Source organism: Lepisosteus platostomus, chromosome 5, assembly GCF_059453375.1.
Source record: "Lepisosteus platostomus isolate fLepPlt1 chromosome 5, fLepPlt1.hap1, whole genome shotgun sequence".
NCBI lineage: Eukaryota > Metazoa > Chordata > Actinopteri > Semionotiformes > Lepisosteidae > Lepisosteus > Lepisosteus platostomus.
The window spans coordinates 47,788,478-47,798,477 of NC_142615.1; the positions used below are offsets into that span (position 1 = coordinate 47,788,478).

Genomic DNA, 10,000 nt, shown 5'->3' on the forward strand with positions numbered 1-10,000 from the left:
ACAGGGATGGGCCTGGTTAGTACTTGGATGGGAGACCGCCTGGGAATACCAGGTGCTGTAAGCTTTTAAGCGCAGGAGGCGCCCTATCCCCGCTCGCTCGCTCATTCCCCTGTTCACACGTGCAGTGCGGCTTGTCCGTCTGTTTATTTGTCAGCTTTGGCGAGACGCGGGTGCTTGTGTATTAGCGTGAGCGTTTTTTATTCTGATCATGAACAGTTTTACAAGTCCGCAAAGGATCGAGGAAAGGTTTATCGCCAGCTGAAAAGAGACACAGCGCTTCGGCTGTGGAGACTTGTTCGGCTGGCGTTCGGAGAGTCGCGTTTTTCAGAATTGTATTGAGATCGTTTTCCACAGAGCTCAGATGTCAAAGCACAGCAGCAGCTCTCCACAGCGATCCTCTATAGCGCCCTTTCTCCCGCAGCTCCGTCCTCATTGGAAGGAAGCAAGAGTGAAAGGCTGAAGTGAAATAGAGCGGGGACGAAGGCAGTGAAGAGAGAGAACGTGGGAAGAAGAGAAAAACGCAAGGGAAAAAAAGCAGCGTCGTAAAAGAGGTGACGGAGCTGTCCTCTCAATAAGAAGGGTGCCAGCGAGCCTTGCTCTCGCTTACGGCCACACCCCCTTGAGCACGCCTGATCTCATCTGATCTCGGAAGCTAAACAGGGATGGGCCTGGTTAGTACTTGGATGGGAGACCGCCTGGGAATACCAGGTGCTGTAAGCTTTTAAGCGCAGGAGGCGCCCTATCCCCGCTCGCTCGCTCATTCCCCTGTTCACACGTGCAGTGCGGCTTGTCCGTCTGTTTATTTGTCAGCTTTGGCGAGACACGGGTGCTTGTGTATTAGCGTGAGCGTTTTTTATTCTGATCAGGAACAGTTTTACAAGTCCGCAAAGGATCGAAGAAAGGTTTATCGCCAGCTGAAAAGAGACACAGCGCTTCGGCTGTGGAGACTTGTTCGGCTGGCGTTCGGAGAGTCGCGTTTTTCAGAATTGTATTGAGATCGTTTTCCACAGAGCTCAGATGTCAAAGCACAGCAGCAGCTCTCCACAGCGATCCTCTATAGCGCCCTTTCTCCCGCAGCTCCGTCCTCATTGGAAGGAAGCAAGAGTGAAAGGCTGAAGTGAAATAGAGCGGGGACGAAGGCAGTGAAGAGAGAGAACGTGGGAAGAAGAGAAAAACGCAAGGGAAAAAAAGCAGCGTCGTAAAAGAGGTGACGGAGCTGTCCTCTCAATAAGAAGGGTGCCAGCGAGCCTTGCTCTCGCTTACGGCCACACCCCCTTGAGCACGCCTGATTTCGTCTGATCTCGGAAGCTAAACAGGGATGGGCCTGGTTAGTACTTGGATGGGAGATCGCCTGGGAATACCAGGTGCTGTAAGCTTTTAAGCGCAGGAGGCGCCCTATCCCCGCTCGCTCGCTCATTCCCCTGTTCACACGTGCAGTGCGGCTTGTCCGTCTGTTTATTTGTCAGCGTTGGCGAGACGCGGGTGCTTGTGTATTAGCGTGAGCGTTTTTTATTCTGATCATGAACAGTTTAACAAGTCCGCAAAGGATCGAGGAAAGGTTTATCGCCAGCTGAAAAGAGACACAGCGCTTCGGCTGTGGAGACTTGTTCGGCTGGCGTTCGGAGGGTCGCGTTTTTCAGAATTGTATTGAGATCGTTTTCCACAGAGCTCAGATGTCAAAGCACAGCAGCAGCTCTCCACAGCGATCCTCTATAGCGCCCTTTCTCCCGCAGCTCTGTCCTCATTGGAAGGAAGCAAGAGTGAAAGGCTGAAGTGAAATAGAGCGGGGACGAAGGCAGTGAAGAGAGAGAACGTGGGAAGAAGAGAAAAACGCAAGGGAAAAAGAGCAGCGTCGTAAAAGAGGTGACGGAGCTGTCCTCTCAATAAGAAGGGTGCCAGCGAGCCTTGCTCTCGCTTACGGCCACACCCCCTTGAGCACGCCTGATCTCGTCTGATCTCGAAAGCTAAACAGGGATGGGCCTGGTTAGTACTTGGATGGGAGACCGCCTGGGAATACCAGGTGCTGTAAGCTTTTAAGCGCAGGAGGCGCCCTATCCCTGCTCGCTCGCTCATTCCCCTGTTCACACGTGCAGTGCAGCGTGTCCGTCTGTTTATTTGTCAGCTTTGGCGAGACACGGGTGCTTGTGTATTAGCGTGAGCGTTTTTTATTCTGATCAGGAACAGTTTTACAAGTCCGCAAAGGATCGAGGAAAGGTTTATCGCCAGCTGAAGAGACACAGCGCTTCGGCTGTGGAGACTTGTTCGGCTGGCGTTCGGAGAGTCGCGTTTTTCAGAATTGTATTGAGATCGTTTTCCACAGAGCTCAGATGTCAAAGCACAGCAGCAGCTCTCCACAGCGATCCTCTATAGCGCCCTTTCTCCCGCAGCTCCGTCCTCATTGGAAGGAAGCAAGAGTGAAAGGCTGAAGTGAAATAGAGCGGGGACGAAGGCAGTGAAGAGAGAGAACGTGGGAAGAAGAGAAAAACGCAAGGGAAAAAAAGCAGCGTCGTAAAAGAGGTGACGGAGCTGTCCTCTCAATAAGAAGGGTGCCAGCGAGCCTTGCTCTCGCTTACGGCCACACCCCCTTGAGCTCGTCTGATCTCGAAAGCTAAACAGGCATGGGCCTGGTTAGTACTTGGATGGGAGACCGCCTGGGAATACCAGGTGCTGTAAGCTTTTAAGCGCAGGAGGCGCCCTATCCCCGCTCGCTCGCTCATTCCCCTGTTCACACGTGCAGTGCGGCTTGTCCGTCTGTTTATTTGTCAGCTTTGGCGAGACACGGGTGCTTGTGTATTAGCGTGAGCGTTTTTTATTCTGATCAGGAACAGTTTTACAAGTCCGCAAAGGATCGAGGAAAGGTTTATCGCCAGCTGAAAAGAGACACAGCGCTTCGGCTGTGGAGACTTGTTCGGCTGGCGTTCGGAGAGTCTCGTTTTTCAGAATTGTATTGAGATCGTTTTCCACAGAGCTCAGATGTCAAAGCACAGCAGCAGCTCTCCACAGCGATCCTCTATAGCGCCCTTTCTCCCGCAGCTCCGTCCTCATTGGAAGGAAGCAAGAGTGAAAGGCTGAAGTGAAATAGAGCGGGGACGAAGGCAGTGAAGAGAGAGAACGTGGGAAGAAGAGAAAAACGCAAGGGAAAAAAAGCAGCGTCGTAAAGGAGGTGACGGAGCTGTCCTCTCAATAAGAAGGGTGCCAGCGAGCCTTGGTGTCGCTTACGGCCACACCCCCTTGAGCACACCTGATCTCGTCTGATCTCGGAAGCTAAACAGGGATGGGCCTGGTTAGTACTTGGATTGGAGACCGCCTGGAAATACCAGGTGCTGTAAGCTTTTAAGCGCAGGAGGCGCCCTATCCCCGCTCGCTCGCTCATTCCCCTGTTCACACGTGCAGTGGGGGTTGTCCGTCTGTTTATTTGTCAGCTTTGGCGAGACACGGGTGCTTGTGTATTAGCGTGAGCGTTTTTTTGTTCTGATCAGGAACAGTTTAACAAGTCCGCAAAGAATCGAGGAAAGGTTTATCGCCAGCTGAAAAGAGACACAGCGCTTCGGCTGTGGAGACTTGTTCGGCTGGCGTTCGGAGAGTCGCGTTTTTCAGAATTGTATTGAGATCGTTTTCCACAGAGCTCAGATGTCAAAGCACAGCAGCAGCTCTCCACAGCGATCCTCTATAGCGCCCTTTCTCCCGCAGCTCCGTCCTCATTGGAAGGAAGCAAGAGTGAAAGGCTGAAGTGAAATAGAGCGGGGACGAAGGCAGTGAAGAGAGAGAACGTGGGAAGAAGAGAAAAACGCAAGAGAAAAAGAGCAGCGTCATAAAAGAGGTGACGGAGCTGTCCTCTCAATAAGAAGGGTGCCAGCGAGCCTTGCTCTCGCTTACGGCCACACCCCCTTGAGCACGCCTGATCTCGTCTGATCTCGGAAGCTAAACAGGGATGGGCCTGGTTAGTACTTGGATGGGAGACCGCCTGGGAATACCAGGTGCTGTAAGCTTTTAAGCGCAGGAGGCGCCCTATCCCCGCTCGCTCGCTCATTCCCCTGTTCACACGTGCAGTGCGGCTTGTCCGTCTGTTTATTTGTCAGCTTTGGCGAGACACGGGTGTTTGTGTATTAGCGTGAGCGTTTTTTATTCTGATCAGGAACAGTTTTACAAGTCCGCAAAGGATCGAAGAAAGGTTTATCGCCAGCTGAAAAGAGACACAGCGCTTCGGCTGTGGAGACTTGTTCGGCTGGCGTTCGGAGAGTCGCGTTTTTCAGAACTGTATTGAGATCGTTTTCCACAGAGCTCAGATGTCAAAGCACAGCAGCAGCTCTCCACAGCGATCCTCTATAGCGCCCTTTCTCCCGCAGCTCCGTCCTCATTGGAAGGAAGCAAGAGTGAAAGGCTGAAGTGAAATAGAGCGGGGACGAAGGCAGTGAAGAGAGAGAACGTGGGAAGAAGAGAAAAACGCAAGGGAAAAAGAGCAGCGTCATAAAAGAGGTGACGGAGCTGTCCTCTCAATAAGAAGGGTGCCAGCGAGCCTTGCTCTCGCTTACGGCCACACCCCCTTGAGCACGCCTGATCTCGTCTGATCTCGGAAGCTAAACAGGGATGGGCCTGGTTAGTACTTGGATGGGAGACCGCCTGGGAATACCAGGTGCTGTAAGCTTTTAAGCGCAGGAGGCGCCCTATCCCCGCTCGCTCGCTCATTCCCCTGTTCACACGTGCAGTGCGGCTTGTCCGTCTGTTTATTTGTCAGCTTTGGCGAGACACGGGTGCTTGTGTATTAGCGTGAGCGTTTTTTATTCTGATCAGGAACAGTTTTACAAGTCCGCAAAGGATCGAGGAAAGGTTTATCGCTAGCTGAAAAGAGACACAGCGCTTCGGCTGTGGAGACTTGTTCGGCTGGCGTTCGGAGAGTCGCGTTTTTCAGAATTGTATTGAGATCGTTTTCCACAGAGCTCAGATGTCAAAGCACAGCAGCAGCTCTCCACAGCGATCCTCTATAGCGCCCTTTCTCCCGCAGCTCAGTCCTCATTGGAAGGAAGCAAGAGTGAAAGGCTGAAGTGAAATAGAGCGGGGACGAAGGCAGTGAAGAGAGAGAACGTGGGAAGAAGAGAAAAACGCAAGGGAAAAAAAGCAGCGTCGTAAAAGAGGTGACGGAGCTGTCCTCTCAATAAGAAGGGTGCCAGCGAGCCTTGCTCTCGCTTACGGCCACACCCCCTTGAGCACGCCTGATCTCGTCTGATCTCTGAAGCTAAACAGGGATGGGCCTGGTTAGTACTTGGATGGGAGACCGCCTGGGAATACCAGGTGCTGTAAGCTTTTAAGCGCAGGAGGCGCCCTATCCCCGCTTGCTCGCTCATTCCCCTGTTCACACGTGCAGTGCGGCTTGTCCGTCTGTTTATTTGTCAGCTTTGGCGAGACACGGGTGCTTGTGTATTAGCGTGAGCGTTTTTTATTCTGATCAGGAACAGTTTTACAAGTCCGCAAAGGATCGAGGAAAGGTTTATCGCCAGCTGAAAAGAGACACAGCGCTTCGGCTGTGGAGACTTGTTCGGCTGGCGTTCGGAGAGTCGCGTTTTTCAGAATTGTATTGAGATCGTTTTCCACAGAGCTCAGATGTCAAAGCACAGCAGCAGCTCTCCACAGCGATCCTCTATAGCGCCCTTTCTCCCGCAGCTCCGTCCTCATTGGAAGGAAGCAAGAGTGAAAGGCTGAAGTGAAATAGAGCGGGGACGAAGGCAGTGAAGAGAGAGAACGTGGGAAGAAGAGAAAAACGCAAGGGAAAAAAGCAGCGTCGTAAAAGAGGTGACGGAGCTGTCCTCTCAATAAGAAGGGTGCCAGCGAGCCTTGCTCTCGCTTACGGCCACACCCCCTTGAGCACGCCTGATCTCGTCTGATCTCGAAAGCTAAACAGGGATGGGCCTGGTTAGTACTTGGATGGGAGACCGCCTGGGAATACCAGGTGCTGTAAGCTTTTAAGCGCAGGAGGCGCCCTATCCCTGCTCGCTCGCTCATTCCCCTGTTCACACGTGCAGTGCAGCGTGTCCGTCTGTTTATTTGTCAGCTTTGGCGAGACACGGGTGCTTGTGTATTAGCGTGAGCGTTTTTTATTCTGATCAGGAACAGTTTTACAAGTCCGCAAAGGATCGAGGAAAGGTTTATCGCCAGCTGAAGAGACACAGCGCTTCGGCTGTGGAGACTTGTTCGGCTGGCGTTCGGAGAGTCGCGTTTTTCAGAATTGTATTGAGATCGTTTTCCACAGAGCTCAGATGTCAAAGCACAGCAGCAGCTCTCCACAGCGATCCTCTATAGCGCCCTTTCTCCCGCAGCTCCGTCCTCATTGGAAGGAAGCAAGAGTGAAAGGCTGAAGTGAAATAGAGCGGGGACGAAGGCAGTGAAGAGAGAGAACGTGGGAAGAAGAGAAAAACGCAAGGGAAAAAAAGCAGCGTCGTAAAAGAGGTGACGGAGCTGTCCTCTCAATAAGAAGGGTGCCAGCGAGCCTTGCTCTCGCTTACGGCCACACCCCCTTGAGCTCGTCTGATCTCGAAAGCTAAACAGGCATGGGCCTGGTTAGTACTTGGATGGGAGACCGCCTGGGAATACCAGGTGCTGTAAGCTTTTAAGCGCAGGAGGCGCCCTATCCCCGCTCGCTCGCTCATTCCCCTGTTCACACGTGCAGTGCGGCTTGTCCGTCTGTTTATTTGTCAGCTTTGGCGAGACACGGGTGCTTGTGTATTAGCGTGAGCGTTTTTTATTCTGATCAGGAACAGTTTTACAAGTCCGCAAAGGATCGAGGAAAGGTTTATCGCCAGCTGAAAAGAGACACAGCGCTTCGGCTGTGGAGACTTGTTCGGCTGGCGTTCGGAGAGTCTCGTTTTTCAGAATTGTATTGAGATCGTTTTCCACAGAGCTCAGATGTCAAAGCACAGCAGCAGCTCTCCACAGCGATCCTCTATAGCGCCCTTTCTCCCGCAGCTCCGTCCTCATTGGAAGGAAGCAAGAGTGAAAGGCTGAAGTGAAATAGAGCGGGGACGAAGGCAGTGAAGAGAGAGAACGTGGGAAGAAGAGAAAAACGCAAGGGAAAAAAAGCAGCGTCGTAAAGGAGGTGACGGAGCTGTCCTCTCAATAAGAAGGGTGCCAGCGAGCCTTGGTGTCGCTTACGGCCACACCCCCTTGAGCACACCTGATCTCGTCTGATCTCGGAAGCTAAACAGGGATGGGCCTGGTTAGTACTTGGATTGGAGACCGCCTGGAAATACCAGGTGCTGTAAGCTTTTAAGCGCAGGAGGCGCCCTATCCCCGCTCGCTCGCTCATTCCCCTGTTCACACGTGCAGTGCGGCTTGTCCGTCTGTTTATTTGTCAGCTTTGGCGAGACACGGGTGCTTGTGTATTAGCGTGAGCGTTTTTTTGTTCTGATCAGGAACAGTTTAACAAGTCCGCAAAGAATCGAGGAAAGGTTTATCGCCAGCTGAAAAGAGACACAGCGCTTCGGCTGTGGAGACTTGTTCGGCTGGCGTTCGGAGAGTCGCGTTTTTCAGAATTGTATTGAGATCGTTTTCCACAGAGCTCAGATGTCAAAGCACAGCAGCAGCTCTCCACAGCGATCCTCTATAGCGCCCTTTCTCCCGCAGCTCCGTCCTCATTGGAAGGAAGCAAGAGTGAAAGGCTGAAGTGAAATAGAGCGGGGACGAAGGCAGTGAAGAGAGAGAACGTGGGAAGAAGAGAAAAACGCAAGAGAAAAAGAGCAGCGTCATAAAAGAGGTGACGGAGCTGTCCTCTCAATAAGAAGGGTGCCAGCGAGCCTTGCTCTCGCTTACGGCCACACCCCCTTGAGCACGCCTGATCTCGTCTGATTTCGGAAGCTAAACAGGGATGGGCCTGGTTAGTACTTGGATGGGAGACCGCCTGGGAATACCAGGTGCTGTAAGCTTTTAAGCGCAGGAGGCGCCCTATCCCCGCTCGCTCGCTCATTCCCCTGTTCACACGTGCAGTGCGGCTTGTCCGTCTGTTTATTTGTCAGCTTTGGCGAGACACGGGTGTTTGTGTATTAGCGTGAGCGTTTTTTATTCTGATCAGGAACAGTTTTACAAGTCCGCAAAGGATCGAAGAAAGGTTTATCGCCAGCTGAAAAGAGACACAGCGCTTCGGCTGTGGAGACTTGTTCGGCTGGCGTTCGGAGAGTCGCGTTTTTCAGAACTGTATTGAGATCGTTTTCCACAGAGCTCAGATGTCAAAGCACAGCAGCAGCTCTCCACAGCGATCCTCTATAGCGCCCTTTCTCCCGCAGCTCCGTCCTCATTGGAAGGAAGCAAGAGTGAAAGGCTGAAGTGAAATAGAGCGGGGACGAAGGCAGTGAAGAGAGAGAACGTGGGAAGAAGAGAAAAACGCAAGGGAAAAAGAGCAGCGTCATAAAAGAGGTGACGGAGCTGTCCTCTCAATAAGAAGGGTGCCAGCGAGCCTTGCTCTCGCTTACGGCCACACCCCCTTGAGCACGCCTGATCTCGTCTGATCTCGGAAGCTAAACAGGGATGGGCCTGGTTAGTACTTGGATGGGAGACCGCCTGGGAATACCAGGTGCTGTAAGCTCTTAAGCGCAGGAGGCGCCCTATCCCCGCTCGCTCGCTCATTCCCCTGTTCACACGTGCAGTGCGGCTTGTCCGTCTGTTTATTTGTCAGCTTTGGCGAGACACGGGTGCTTGTGTATTAGCGTGAGCGTTTTTTATTCTGATCAGGAACAGTTTTACAAGTCCGCAAAGGATCGAGGAAAGGTTTATCGCTAGCTGAAAAGAGACACAGCGCTTCGGCTGTGGAGACTTGTTCGGCTGGCGTTCGGAGAGTCGCGTTTTTCAGAATTGTATTGAGATCGTTTTCCACAGAGCTCAGATGTCAAAGCACAGCAGCAGCTCTCCACAGCGATCCTCTATAGCGCCCTTTCTCCCGCAGCTCAGTCCTCATTGGAAGGAAGCAAGAGTGAAAGGCTGAAGTGAAATAGAGCGGGGACGAAGGCAGTGAAGAGAGAGAACGTGGGAAGAAGAGAAAAACGCAAGGGAAAAAAAGCAGCGTCGTAAAAGAGGTGACGGAGCTGTCCTCTCAATAAGAAGGGTGCCAGCGAGCCTTGCTCTCGCTTACGGCCACACCCCCTTGAGCACGCCTGATCTCGTCTGATCTCTGAAGCTAAACAGGGATGGGCCTGGTTAGTACTTGGATGGGAGACCGCCTGGGAATACCAGGTGCTGTAAGCTTTTAAGCGCAGGAGGCGCCCTATCCCCGCTTGCTCGCTCATTCCCCTGTTCACACGTGCAGTGCGGCTTGTCCGTCTGTTTATTTGTCAGCTTTGGCGAGACACGGGTGCTTGTGTATTAGCGTGAGCGTTTTTTATTCTGATCAGGAACAGTTTTACAAGTCCGCAAAGGATCGAGGAAAGGTTTATCGCCAGCTGAAAAGAGACACAGCGCTTCGGCTGTGGAGACTTGTTCGGCTGGCGTTCGGAGAGTCGCGTTTTTCAGAATTGTATTGAGATCGTTTTCCACAGAGCTCAGATGTCAAAGCACAGCAGCAGCTCTCCACAGCGATCCTCTATAGCGCCCTTTCTCCCGCAGCTCCGTCCTCATTGGAAGGAAGCAAGAGTGAAAGGCTGAAGTGAAATAGAGCGGGGACGAAGGCAGTGAAGAGAGAGAACGTGGGAAGAAGAGAAAAACGCAAGGGAAAAAGAGCAGCGTCATAAAAGAGGTGACGGAGCTGTCCTCTCAATAAGAAGGGTGCCAGCGAGCCTTGCTCTCGCTTACGGCCACACCCCCTTGAGCACGCCTGATCTCGTCTGATCTCGGAAGCTAAACAGGGATGGGCCTGGTTAGTACTTGGATGGGAGACCGCCTGGGAATACCAGGTGCTGCAAGCTTTTAAGCGCAGGAGGCGCCCTATCCCCGCTCGCTCGCTCATTCCCCTGTTCACACGTGCAGTGCGGCTTGTCCGTCTGTTTATTTGTCAGCTTTGGCGAGACACGGGTGCTTGTGTATT

The 10,000-nt window shown here is 52.6% G+C and overlaps 6 non-coding genes and 8 pseudogenes across 6 annotated transcripts; all 14 read left to right on the forward strand.

Moving 5' to 3' along the window:
- LOC148668033 (5S ribosomal RNA) overlaps positions 1-64 on the forward strand; it is a 119-nt pseudogene extending 55 nt beyond the window's left edge.
- Positions 65-601: 537 nt separating this feature from the next.
- On the forward strand, positions 602-720 carry LOC148668034 (5S ribosomal RNA). The gene has a single exon (XR_015939098.1). It is a non-coding gene; the product is annotated as a 5S ribosomal RNA (ribosomal RNA).
- Positions 721-1,257: 537 nt separating this feature from the next.
- On the forward strand, positions 1,258-1,376 carry LOC148668035 (5S ribosomal RNA; annotated as a pseudogene).
- Positions 1,377-1,913: 537 nt separating this feature from the next.
- Positions 1,914-2,032, forward strand: LOC148668036 (5S ribosomal RNA; annotated as a pseudogene).
- A 1,181-nt stretch (positions 2,033-3,213) lies between these two features.
- Positions 3,214-3,332, forward strand: LOC148668037 (5S ribosomal RNA; annotated as a pseudogene).
- A 538-nt stretch (positions 3,333-3,870) lies between these two features.
- On the forward strand, positions 3,871-3,989 carry LOC148668038 (5S ribosomal RNA). The gene has a single exon (XR_015937501.1). It is a non-coding gene; the product is annotated as a 5S ribosomal RNA (ribosomal RNA).
- A 537-nt stretch (positions 3,990-4,526) lies between these two features.
- LOC148668039 (5S ribosomal RNA) lies at positions 4,527-4,645 on the forward strand. Its single transcript, XR_015937502.1, has one exon. It is a non-coding gene; the product is annotated as a 5S ribosomal RNA (ribosomal RNA).
- Positions 4,646-5,182: 537 nt separating this feature from the next.
- LOC148668040 (5S ribosomal RNA) lies at positions 5,183-5,301 on the forward strand. The gene has a single exon (XR_015938357.1). It is a non-coding gene; the product is annotated as a 5S ribosomal RNA (ribosomal RNA).
- A 536-nt stretch (positions 5,302-5,837) lies between these two features.
- Positions 5,838-5,956, forward strand: LOC148668041 (5S ribosomal RNA; annotated as a pseudogene).
- Positions 5,957-7,137: 1,181 nt separating this feature from the next.
- LOC148668042 (5S ribosomal RNA) lies at positions 7,138-7,256 on the forward strand (annotated as a pseudogene).
- Positions 7,257-7,794: 538 nt separating this feature from the next.
- On the forward strand, positions 7,795-7,913 carry LOC148668043 (5S ribosomal RNA; annotated as a pseudogene).
- Positions 7,914-8,450: 537 nt separating this feature from the next.
- On the forward strand, positions 8,451-8,569 carry LOC148668044 (5S ribosomal RNA). The gene has a single exon (XR_015937503.1). It is a non-coding gene; the product is annotated as a 5S ribosomal RNA (ribosomal RNA).
- A 537-nt stretch (positions 8,570-9,106) lies between these two features.
- LOC148668045 (5S ribosomal RNA) lies at positions 9,107-9,225 on the forward strand. Its single transcript, XR_015938358.1, has one exon. It is a non-coding gene; the product is annotated as a 5S ribosomal RNA (ribosomal RNA).
- A 537-nt stretch (positions 9,226-9,762) lies between these two features.
- On the forward strand, positions 9,763-9,881 carry LOC148668046 (5S ribosomal RNA; annotated as a pseudogene).
- The last annotated feature ends 119 nt before the right edge of the window (positions 9,882-10,000 follow it).